The 10,156-nt window shown below is 45.6% G+C and overlaps 1 protein-coding gene across 8 annotated transcripts in view; it reads right to left on the bottom strand.

Annotated features, from left to right (window-relative positions):
* The window catches only part of LOC113204576 (uncharacterized), a 138,480-nt gene that overhangs the window by 86,872 nt on the left and 41,452 nt on the right, over nt 1-10,156 (bottom strand). The window contains exon 3 of one of the 8 annotated variants that reach the window (XM_052263985.1): nt 2,999-3,075. The exons of the other annotated variants lie outside the window; for them this stretch is intronic. The gene's annotated coding sequence lies outside the window, so the exon portion shown is untranslated. The remainder of the gene's footprint in view (nt 1-2,998; nt 3,076-10,156) is intronic. 8 annotated transcript variants of the gene reach the window in all.

The following is a 10,156-nucleotide window of genomic DNA, read 5'->3' on the forward strand; positions in this document are numbered from 1 at the left end:
CAAGTCCGATAGGTAATCCTTGCAAATTTACAAACCAGGAAAATGTTCCTGTATACCCATTATACGACGATTTTTCAGTGCATGACAGAGTTAATACTAGGGAACTCAATAACCAGTTTCTTTTCAATTTTCACAAACTTTCACACTGATCTTGTTAAGCAATTAGATTTGCAGCGTATGCACGTTTTTCTTGGGTTTCAGCCAAAAGTAGCAGGAAACAGAAAACGACGAAAATAAGGCCGGTAGACAAGAGGCCGACAGTCACAATGACTCTTTAAATATAATTTGCAGGAATGGCCCTCGGGAGGGGAGCCTCGAGATGGCCGCGGCCCCGCCCTTATCACCCCTCTCTCATTTGCTCTCTCTGGCGTTAGCCTTGGCGTTAGCCCAATCACAAAGATATTAGTTAACCTTAAATTGGGTTGCAAGGAATAATGGGAGAGGGACGCGCTGCAGAGGCGCGCGGCCGAAAAGTGGCAACCAATTTAAATTCTCCTTCTAGTTCCAACACGTAAGGAGCGGTGGTACTTAGAAGATAAATTGTGCCGAGAAAACGTTAAATACGCAAAAAGAATGTCTCATTAATTTTTTCTAAAAACTGTTGAAATGCGCACCTCCTGTACTGAAAGACACAAAAACTTAACAGGTACTTCGCTACTTATTTGCCCCAAATTATTTGATGATTTTCGCCTTTTCTCCCCTAAATAAAAATCTATCACAAAAGTAACAAAAGGAGATGCTATATTATGCCTATCATAGGCTCGCGCTTCAGGCGACCTTCAGGAAGCCATCGGTAGAGAAAGGGGGTCCCTCTGACACTTATTCGGAGGAAAGGCGAGAGCGTGCCGAGGGTTGGTTGACAGGGGGTGCTGGGCTGAACCCTTCGCCGGGCCCTTCAGCACGTCTAGGTCCCGCGAGCCACTTGACGTCTCGAGGACTGGTAGCCTGCCCCGGCAGCGGCAGAGCCGGGCAGAGCCCTCCCCTAGGGGTGGCGGCTGAGGGTTGCCCTGGGGTGTGGGCCGGGTGTGCTGCTCCTGTGACTCCATCCACACTGCCACCGACCGCCATATTCAGAGGGAAGCACACCTCTATTGTAGACTACTGAAGAAAATGAGCCCGTTATATAGGACTTTCTACTCGAAAATCGCACGTTATTTAAGCGCAATCTACATCCATCGTGGACTCAGCGTCATGACGCTGGCTGCAGCCAGGAAGGGCTGGACTCCGGTCCAGGGGTCCTGACAGCGAGCTTCAGCGACATACGGTGGCGGGGATGTGGAGCGGGGAGCTATCGCACGACAATCTGGCCAGCACAGTGACAAGGCGCTGTAACAACGCCATGCCGCACCACGCCAAGCGGTGACGCCATATTGAGCGCAGTTCACTCACTAAAAAACGAGCCGAGTGGAACACTGTCATTTGACACAAATCGTCCGGATAAGTACGTAAAACATTTTTGAAAATGTGAGCTCACGAATAATTTTGTCATATGTTTCTGACAGTAAATTTTTTCCTCAAAATTTAATCTGTAATGACATACTTTTTTTCAAATATGAAAAAAAAAAATTGCTAGTGAAAACATTAGAATTCTTTAATTTTAAAAGCGGAAATTACCTACCAACTTGTCGATTATTCCACACAGTTTCGTTAAATAGACACATACTAGTAAAATTTCAATTTGACAGCAATGTGAATAAAAAAATAAGGCCTCTTCCTGAAGACCGAAAAACTACCGTCAGTATTTCTCCTGTTTAGAATTCCAACGTAATATTACTGACAAAGTGCAGCCAAAATTCAGTAACGGGATAGGAGCGTGCTGTAGTGAAAGAATTTTACATAGAACGTAGTGTACACTGTTAAAAAAATGCTGGGATTTCATCCCAAAGGACTGCGTAGATTTCACTGTATAGTTTAGCTTTGAAACACACAGATGACTAATAACTCTCTACCTTTAACAGCTACTTTTACGACGTGAAAACTATATGAACGGAGACCTCTGGAAATTTCTAGTTGTGGTTGAGAGTGAATCTTCAGTAAATACAGGAAAGTTTTTGACAGAGTATATCGTATGCCAGGTCTCAGAGAAACAGAGCTATGCGAGTTTTATGAACCATCTCCACCAAAAAGGTACCATGCCCATAGGGTAGGCAAACCTGAAACATTTTTTGACAAATTTTACAAGATACCTGATTTTAGTATAAGAGAAAATTGCCCACTTGAATTTTTCTCTACGTACAGATGCGTCCAGCGAATACTGGGGCCACGAATGAGAACCTCTCTGTCACCGACAATGAGACGTCCTGTATGATTGTAGGTTATAGGATCAAGGATTCGTCTATTCAGATATGATTTGTGGAGAGCCACACCGTTTCTTATTCCATTACTTGTCGCCACTCTGCAGCTGCTCATACACTGCGCAAAACAGGCCACATGATGTAGTATTAACACGGCATAGACAGAGCAGAGATGTAATGATTTTTCAACACATTCACTCACATTCAAGTGCTTGACGAACGAGTAGGTATAAACGTCTGAATATGGTTGAATTTCACTGATTGAATCATGGGCATTTGAAATTGCGTTGATATACAGAAATACTATACGCGGCCGGACCTTTAGCAGCGAAACTCACAGCGTGGCTCGGCTGAGCTCGGCGTCCAATTGCCGCGCACAATGAGGACGTCTAGACGCGTCACTCCCACTTCCCGCCTGTCAAATATCACACCCTGCTTATTTTTATTTTATTATTTCATTTCTGCTGCGGCCTCCTGCCGTCGGGTGAGCGTGCCCTCCGGCCCCGGCACATCAGAGCGCGAGTCTCCGACTGGACATCTTGTCTCATTCGCGGCGGGACCCGGCGGCTTTCTTTTTTTTTTATCGCCTAATTTTTTGTTAAGCGGGCTTGTAATGAAATATGTTTAGTTGTTTACGTGTTACGCCCCCCCCCCTCCTTCCCCTGTTTCTTCCTCTCACCAGTCTCTTAACTTTAAGCACCTACCTGTTAAACTGGATGCCGTTGCTTTTTCGGAGCCAATCAATTTTCGCGAGCCCCCTAGTCTGGACTTGATACCGCACCTGTAAAAATTCACGCAATAGGTAACCAATCAGTCAGTAATTCCTGCTGCATAAAAACCTTCGTACGTAGATACCTATAGAAATAAAAAGGAATAAGTCGGTTTAGGCCTGAGAGTGCGGCGGCTGTCGAATCCGCAAGGAAGAATTCTATCCAAGACTGAAGGCAAACTATATTTTATTGAGTGGTACGCGATCCTGTGAGTAAAATGTGAAAGGCTAAACCTCTTATTCCTCTCTTATCAATTGTAATTTCAAACTCACAAAAATAAACAAGCTCCGAAAAAGTGAACTTTTGTAGAGCATTGCCTCGAAAACGGAAACCACTCGAGGTATATGCAAGAGAACAAGTGAAGGCGAGGCGACGGGCGCAGCGGCGACAGCACAACTCGCACCACTCGCCTGCATCGTCATTAAAAGTTTGTCGACAATTTTTATTATTCGGAGCCTGCTCTAATGGTTACCTGTAGTGGCCATGTGCTCCACTCGGGGTTACGCTGTGCACTCGTGAGGCCTTGCGCAGGGGGTTGACCCCTCTCTTCATCGGAGAGGAGACGCAGAGATGCAGAAAAGGCAGCCACGATGAGACTGGTCTAAAGGGTTCACTTTTGATGGGGTGGTCATCGAGTCCCTGGAGTGACTGCGCCCGCCAGCACGCTGGAGCAGGAACTTTTCTACTCGCAGACGCGAAAAGTTATATTTTCGCCACTATTAACAAGGACTCGCCGGGAAGACGCTGACGAGCTCGTCGAGTACTTTATTCCTACTAAAGCGGGCGCAGGGTGCACTTTTTGGAGCAGCACACAATAATTATGAAAAGTTATCGACATGAGGCCGTCCTGAAAACGTCGCTGCCGTTGCGAGTCGGGGTACAAAAGGCCGGTGACAATGAGTCAGACTACAATACTGCCCTCGCTGGCTGCACTCTGTAATTGGCCGGGCGCTGCTGCAGAACGGCATGCTCTGCACCCCTACTCCCCCCCCCCCCCCGGCACCCTACACACCCGTGCTGAAATATTTACTGTAACAAGTTTAAGAAATAAAAACTGATCACTATGTTTAACATTTTTATTTTAAGCAACGACACTAACAAACTATTTAAATGCTTTGAACATTTGGAAAATATGAATAAAAATCCAAAAGTAGAGTCAAAAGGTTTCATACGTTGTCAACACATACTGGTAAAAGTGATTGGTATGAATATTTGGTCTCCGCCTTAGTCATGCACATCGCAGGCCGAGCACGTCCCGCCGGCACGTTCGCGTAATGCGTTCGGATGACAATAGCGCTCCCCTCCCGGCTCCCCTCCTCACTCCTCCCTTCAGCAAATAGAGTTGTAGTTAGCCTTCTGTTGTGCTTCCCCTAACCCCCTTCTCCCCATTGGGTAAGGTTGCATTTGGGATAACGCGCTAAAACATGTCTGCCATTGTCCGATATTCAAAATGGCGCCGTATCGAGTCTTCTGAAACACGGAAGAGTACTTGGCTTCTGCAGCAGGGAAAATTGGAGACTCGGGGAAATAAGATCGCTCCAACGTAACAAAATGGTGGAATTCATTATTCGGAGCGCAAAACCAGCAAAGGAGCCATAAAAGCTTCAAAAACCACAAACGCTTGCTAATTTAAAGGAACCCTGAGCCGACCATTTCATACAACCCTACAGTAACGCAGGAACATATTTAATAGGTAGGGAAATTAAAGTAAAACTTAACCAGAGCAGTCGTTCACATATTTCATTAAGCAAGTTTTGGGTGAATTTGACCCCCCCCCCTCCCCTCTCAGTTTCGGGATAGGCCGACACGCGGCCAGAGTGTTCCCTCCTCCCCACCCCTTCAGATGCGTAGTGACCACCCGTGCACTGTTAGAAAAAATTGTCAAATTATGACGCACCTATGATAAATATTTTGTTAAAAAACATCATTACTTTTCATCATAGACATTGTGCAAGTTGTGATTTTGCACATTACATGGTGTTTAACTCAAGTTGCACACTTGCGTGGTGTGCAAATTTTAGCCGTTTCGTAAACGTTTACTTCTGCACACTTGGACACACACAGTTCTGGGCAAGACCACAAACCAATGAAAACAAGTGAAAATTTTGTTTTTACCGAATCTCGACGAAAAAAATAATGTTATTATACTGAGTGTTTGGCAAACATATTTTCGATAGCAGTTCACTTTTACCTAGTAACGTCTACTGTTAAAAAAATAATTAAAGGTGTTACACGCGACTGGAATTTGAAAATACGGAAAACCAATGGTTGCCTTGTACTTTGTACTAAACACGTCATTTGTCGCCTTAGGCAAAAAATTTCTACTGTTTCGGCGTATCTCTTGAGGTCTTTGAAATAGTTGGAATTTCCTTGAAAAACGTCAATATTTTTTAAATATCCTCCCAATCAGCTTTTAATGAAGTTTAAAAAATATCTTTCGGCCTCTTTCGGGCGGGACACAGTTTTCTACTAAGGTATTGTTGGCTGACCTAACAATTTACTTCGTATTCGGGACGAAAAACGGCTGATTTTCCTTGTGTGTCCCCCTTTTTCTTGCGTCACGGACACTTAACATTATATTGCAGGCTACTAACATCTCAGAATCAAAACCGCCAACGGGGTATTGTTGAGAACATCAGGAAATTTCGCCCGAAACACATCTATTTCGGATTGGCATATTTTTATAGGTAACATCATGTCAAAAACCACGCACCTAGATGTAAGTGCGTCACGCAACGCACACGCAAGTTTGAAGGGCTCTACATTTAATACAAATCATGCTACAGCGTGTTTGAATACCTTAATACATCCGCAGCTAGATTATTAAATCGTTCAAATAAAATAACACCATCTTTAAAGTTCTATCTTTAAAGTACTTTAAACTTCTAAAAGTTTCAGTTTTGTTTTGCAAGGCAAAGGAAGAACGTCCTCCTGCTCGATGAGCGCTGCATATCGTGTCGAACCATAAGAAGAGGGACATCGTCACACACGCATCCGAGTCGGATAAGTCTGCCTGTAAGAGAGATGTGCTGGATAGTCTCATGTTCTGCAAATCACCGATCATAATGCATATGACGAAAAAGGGCTCGACGCGTGTCCGTCTCATCTTGTCACACACTTCCTTGAAGCAGCAAATTGTCCGCATTAATCCGATTATGCTGCGTTATTCTGTCTGCCTGTCTGCCGCGCCCCTCCCTCGATTTTACCATCTCAACTTCCTCTGCTCGGTCTCTGCCCCACCCACCCCCTCCTCTCCCCTCTTTCGCCAGCCTTTTTCTTTCCTATTTTGAGTCCGCCTTGGAGCTTGATGTCAGTTCGTTCTTTTTGGCAGTGTAACGGCTCACTCACAGCATCAGGTTGAGGTGTGAGGAGACAGGATACAGGACGGGTTTTCAATACAGTCCTATCGGATCAGCGATTACAACCTCTCCTTGTTTTTGAGAGATGAGTGGTGGACAGGACATCTCTTGATCTGGAAGGATTTTAATACCAAGAAATGGAACCCAACACAGTTGTCTGGGACTTCGGCATTTCTCTTCAAGTGTCAAATTTAATAAAGAAGCAAACTACTACTTTAAAAATGTGAAACGATTAATACATGACCTATAATTTAGCGTTTTCAAGAAGTAAGATATACTCACTGTATTAGAATTTTTTTAAAAATAATACTGCTGAATGGAAAACCACTGTATGTTGATAACCCTTAACGAGCTATACCAGCGGGCTTCCAGCCACGTACTTTGCGTTGGTTTATCTTCAGCGTTCGTACACACACGTGCCGCATACCAGGGGAGGGGGTGGCCTAGGAAGAGTGTGTAACAGCACAACGCCGCACCGCCCGGTTTGTTGGTAAGATGTTGACTGTGTCCCAAAATTTCAGCTTAAAGCTCAACTTTACGAGGAGTGGTAGCGATCTCAGAGCTTTTTTTTCCGTAGCCGACAATCGACCATTCCAAGACAGCGGTTCGTTGCTTAACAATGGGTTTACCCAGATATACATAGTCTGTGCATTGTCCCTCGTCTCATGTATTAAGCTGGTTAAAAATGACAAGATTTTATTTTTCTGAACTAAATTTTTTCGTTGCCTGTCAGATGTAACTTTTATTTCAGACACGAAATTTTCGTTTCATTTAGTAACACTTCCACGAAAATATGCGGTTCTCTGAAGAATCCCTGCTGTAGCCCAAAACTGACCCCCAAAACTGACGCCCAAAACGAAACCTTTATTCTGATTTCGACAAGGATTTATAGTTTCTAAAATTATAAAGTGGAGTTTTTTACAGTTACCTGTCACTTAAATGTGATTTACATAGACACTCCTACGCCAGTCGAGACGGCGCAAATGCGCCTCCGGATCTACTTGAAGAAGACCTAGACTAGATTTTCGTATGTAAATGGAGTTCTTCTCCCATTCAGATGGAGTTCCCGATGCTGACCCTCTGCGGCTTTTCTTTCGCAGATTATACATTTACCCAAATCTTATCAAGCCAGAGAAAGAGAAGTGGTAGTGCTGCTCCTCCTCCGCGAACGGAGAAAAGGGAGGCGGTGTAACAGGATTAAATTAGGTTGCGCGTGGGACCGTCGCCACCACAGCTTCAATGAAACGCCTTTGTCCAGAGAAAATGTCCTCCGAATAACGCACAGCAGCGGCCACAAAGGCGAGTTACAAGTAGAATAAACAAGCAAACAAACAACACGCACTGTGGGTGCGCCTTGAATGAAAGAAGCCTCTCCTCTTTCTCCCGCATAAGGTGTTCGTTCTTTATTTTCCACCTTTTGTCCGTAAAGTATGCTCCAGTTTCAGTTGCTGTTGCCTGTGGTCTGACCCAGGTGGGAGGTGGTTGGCGTATCCTAAGGTGTGAAAAATGCAGCAACGGTCATAAATAGTATTAGTGAGAAATAAAAGCACTACTTCCGGCAGTGAAATTTTCTTCCACATTTTTTGCAAGGTGTGCTGTATTTTACAGAGGAAACAAAAAAACAAAAAACGATGGACCATTAATACGTGAAAAAGGTTCCTTTACAGTTTGGAGTGTGGTAATGACCGCTATTTGGCCAGCCTTTCATTCAGTCCAGGCATTCAGGAGGTAAACCCAGCAGGCCGCTCAGGGTTAGTTCGCAATAACGTTCTCTTCACCGGCAGGTCAGGCCAGGCTGGGCTGGTTGGCGCGTCTTTGGGGCGGTACTATGGCGCGGCCAGCGCTGCATTCAGATTCACGGCACGCAGCGCCCTCGCTCCGCCCACCCCACCACATCGCGCCGTACCGCCCCACCGCCCCACCGCGCATCCCTCGCTTCACCCTTCTTGTAGCCCGTTGGGCGCGCGGACCGACCCTTGCCATCCCTTCCCTGGAGACGACCCACCTACCCAAAATGGTAAAATGACAACACGATTGCACTGGCCACACGTGAAAATCTCTACACCCACGTAAGATGTAGCAATGTATGGTCAACAATTACGAACTATTGTTGTTGTTCTTGAACTTGGTGACTTGAATGCACATGCATTTTGGAAGGTGACTTAGGAGAGTAGGCAATCTTTTCGAACTGTGTGGCATTGGAATGAAAGTGGAGTGATAAAATTCGTAGTAATATCCCCGACCCGCCCCTCTTCTAAACACATTTTGATCGGTAAGAAAAATGGGACAGTCTTGAATAGAAGTGACCAAACTGATTGGGCACTTTTGCAGTGCTTTCTGGATGCGGAGGCTGGCACTGCAAATGAAGTCGTAGCGCCACCCTATCCTCAAAGCCAGTTTCACTCTCCCCCCCCCCCCCGTCCCCCCTTCCTTTCTGCCTGCAACTCTCTTGGGCATAACCGTCAACGTGAAGGGGCGTGGCACGCTGGGCGAGCCAGGCGATGGTGCGAAGCGTAAGTTAGTTTCGTCCAGCCAGTCTGCGGTAAGGCCTATTTGACTTATATCATTTCCAAAAGAAATTGTAATGACTCGATTCGGCAAAGAAAAAGATTGAAATACATCAAAGAGATGGAGATTGTTTGTTTTAATTATGTTTCCTAACAATTTGGCATATTTGCAACAACACAATTTGTAATTACAGACAAAATAGGAGGTAAATATAAAGAATGTGCATTGCAATCCTACAGCTTGACTAAATCGTCGCAAGGTTTTAACAGTCCGGTACCCTGTGGGTAACCCGTGGGCGTCGCACAGCATGGCCCGTTCCCCGTTCGTGCTGCCGCAATAATTGCTTCAAGTACACAACAGGACCGGATAACAAGAGAAAACGATGGCTCAATTTTAAAGCTGTGGCGGAGACAGGAGGCGGCAGGAAAATGAAGGGGAGAAGGGGAGCCAGCCTGCCTGCTGCCACCGCCGCTGTCGCCTGAGGGTGATCGCGTCGCCACGCTGCCGAGCGCGCCGCCCTAAAGGCCGCCCTGCCGACGCATCTTCCTTGTTTTTAATGAGGGGGTGGGGTAGTCACTCTTGTTCGCGAGTTTGCCCGGCGCGGCGTGCGATATGCATTCCCGGGGCGCGCGGATGCACTGTAAAAATTCTTTGTCACGATGACGAAAATACCATGGCTAATTTTTAGTACAGGGCTGTCGTCACGAATTTTCTCGTCACAGTGACGAGAAAGCCTTAATCATGTGACGAAAAAACCCATGACGACACCCCTGTACTAAAAATTAGCCATGGTATTTTCGTCATCGTGACAAAGAATTTTTACAGTGTGGTCACCAAGCTGTCTGCCGAGTGAACTCGCTCCGCCACGCTCCGTGCTCCGCAGACAAGTATACGGCAGAACGACCGCCATACTTTACACAAAGACAAATTTATCTATTTTTTTTTTGTTGTTGAAATAAAATTATTCATGTACCGAATTTAGGTTGCACTTTGGATCAAATTTTTAATTAAGACGTGTGACTATGTAAGTGAATCCGTTCCGACGAAACGTCTCTAGGGAGGGACTCGTCCCAGTACAGTATTCAGACCGCCCCTTCCCCTCGCTCGCCTCCCTTCACACCAATGGCGATTCCTATACAGCAGCTCAATCGCTTATTCATGTGCATGGAGACAGAGAGTGACTTCTCAAGGGCCGTTCAACGAGACGCTGCGTGCGGCCACGAGG

The sequence above is a fragment of the Frankliniella occidentalis genome, unplaced genomic scaffold (genome assembly GCF_000697945.3).
Source record: "Frankliniella occidentalis isolate FOCC.00 unplaced genomic scaffold, Focc_3.1 Scaffold15, whole genome shotgun sequence".
Taxonomy (NCBI): Eukaryota; Metazoa; Arthropoda; class Insecta; order Thysanoptera; family Thripidae; genus Frankliniella; species Frankliniella occidentalis.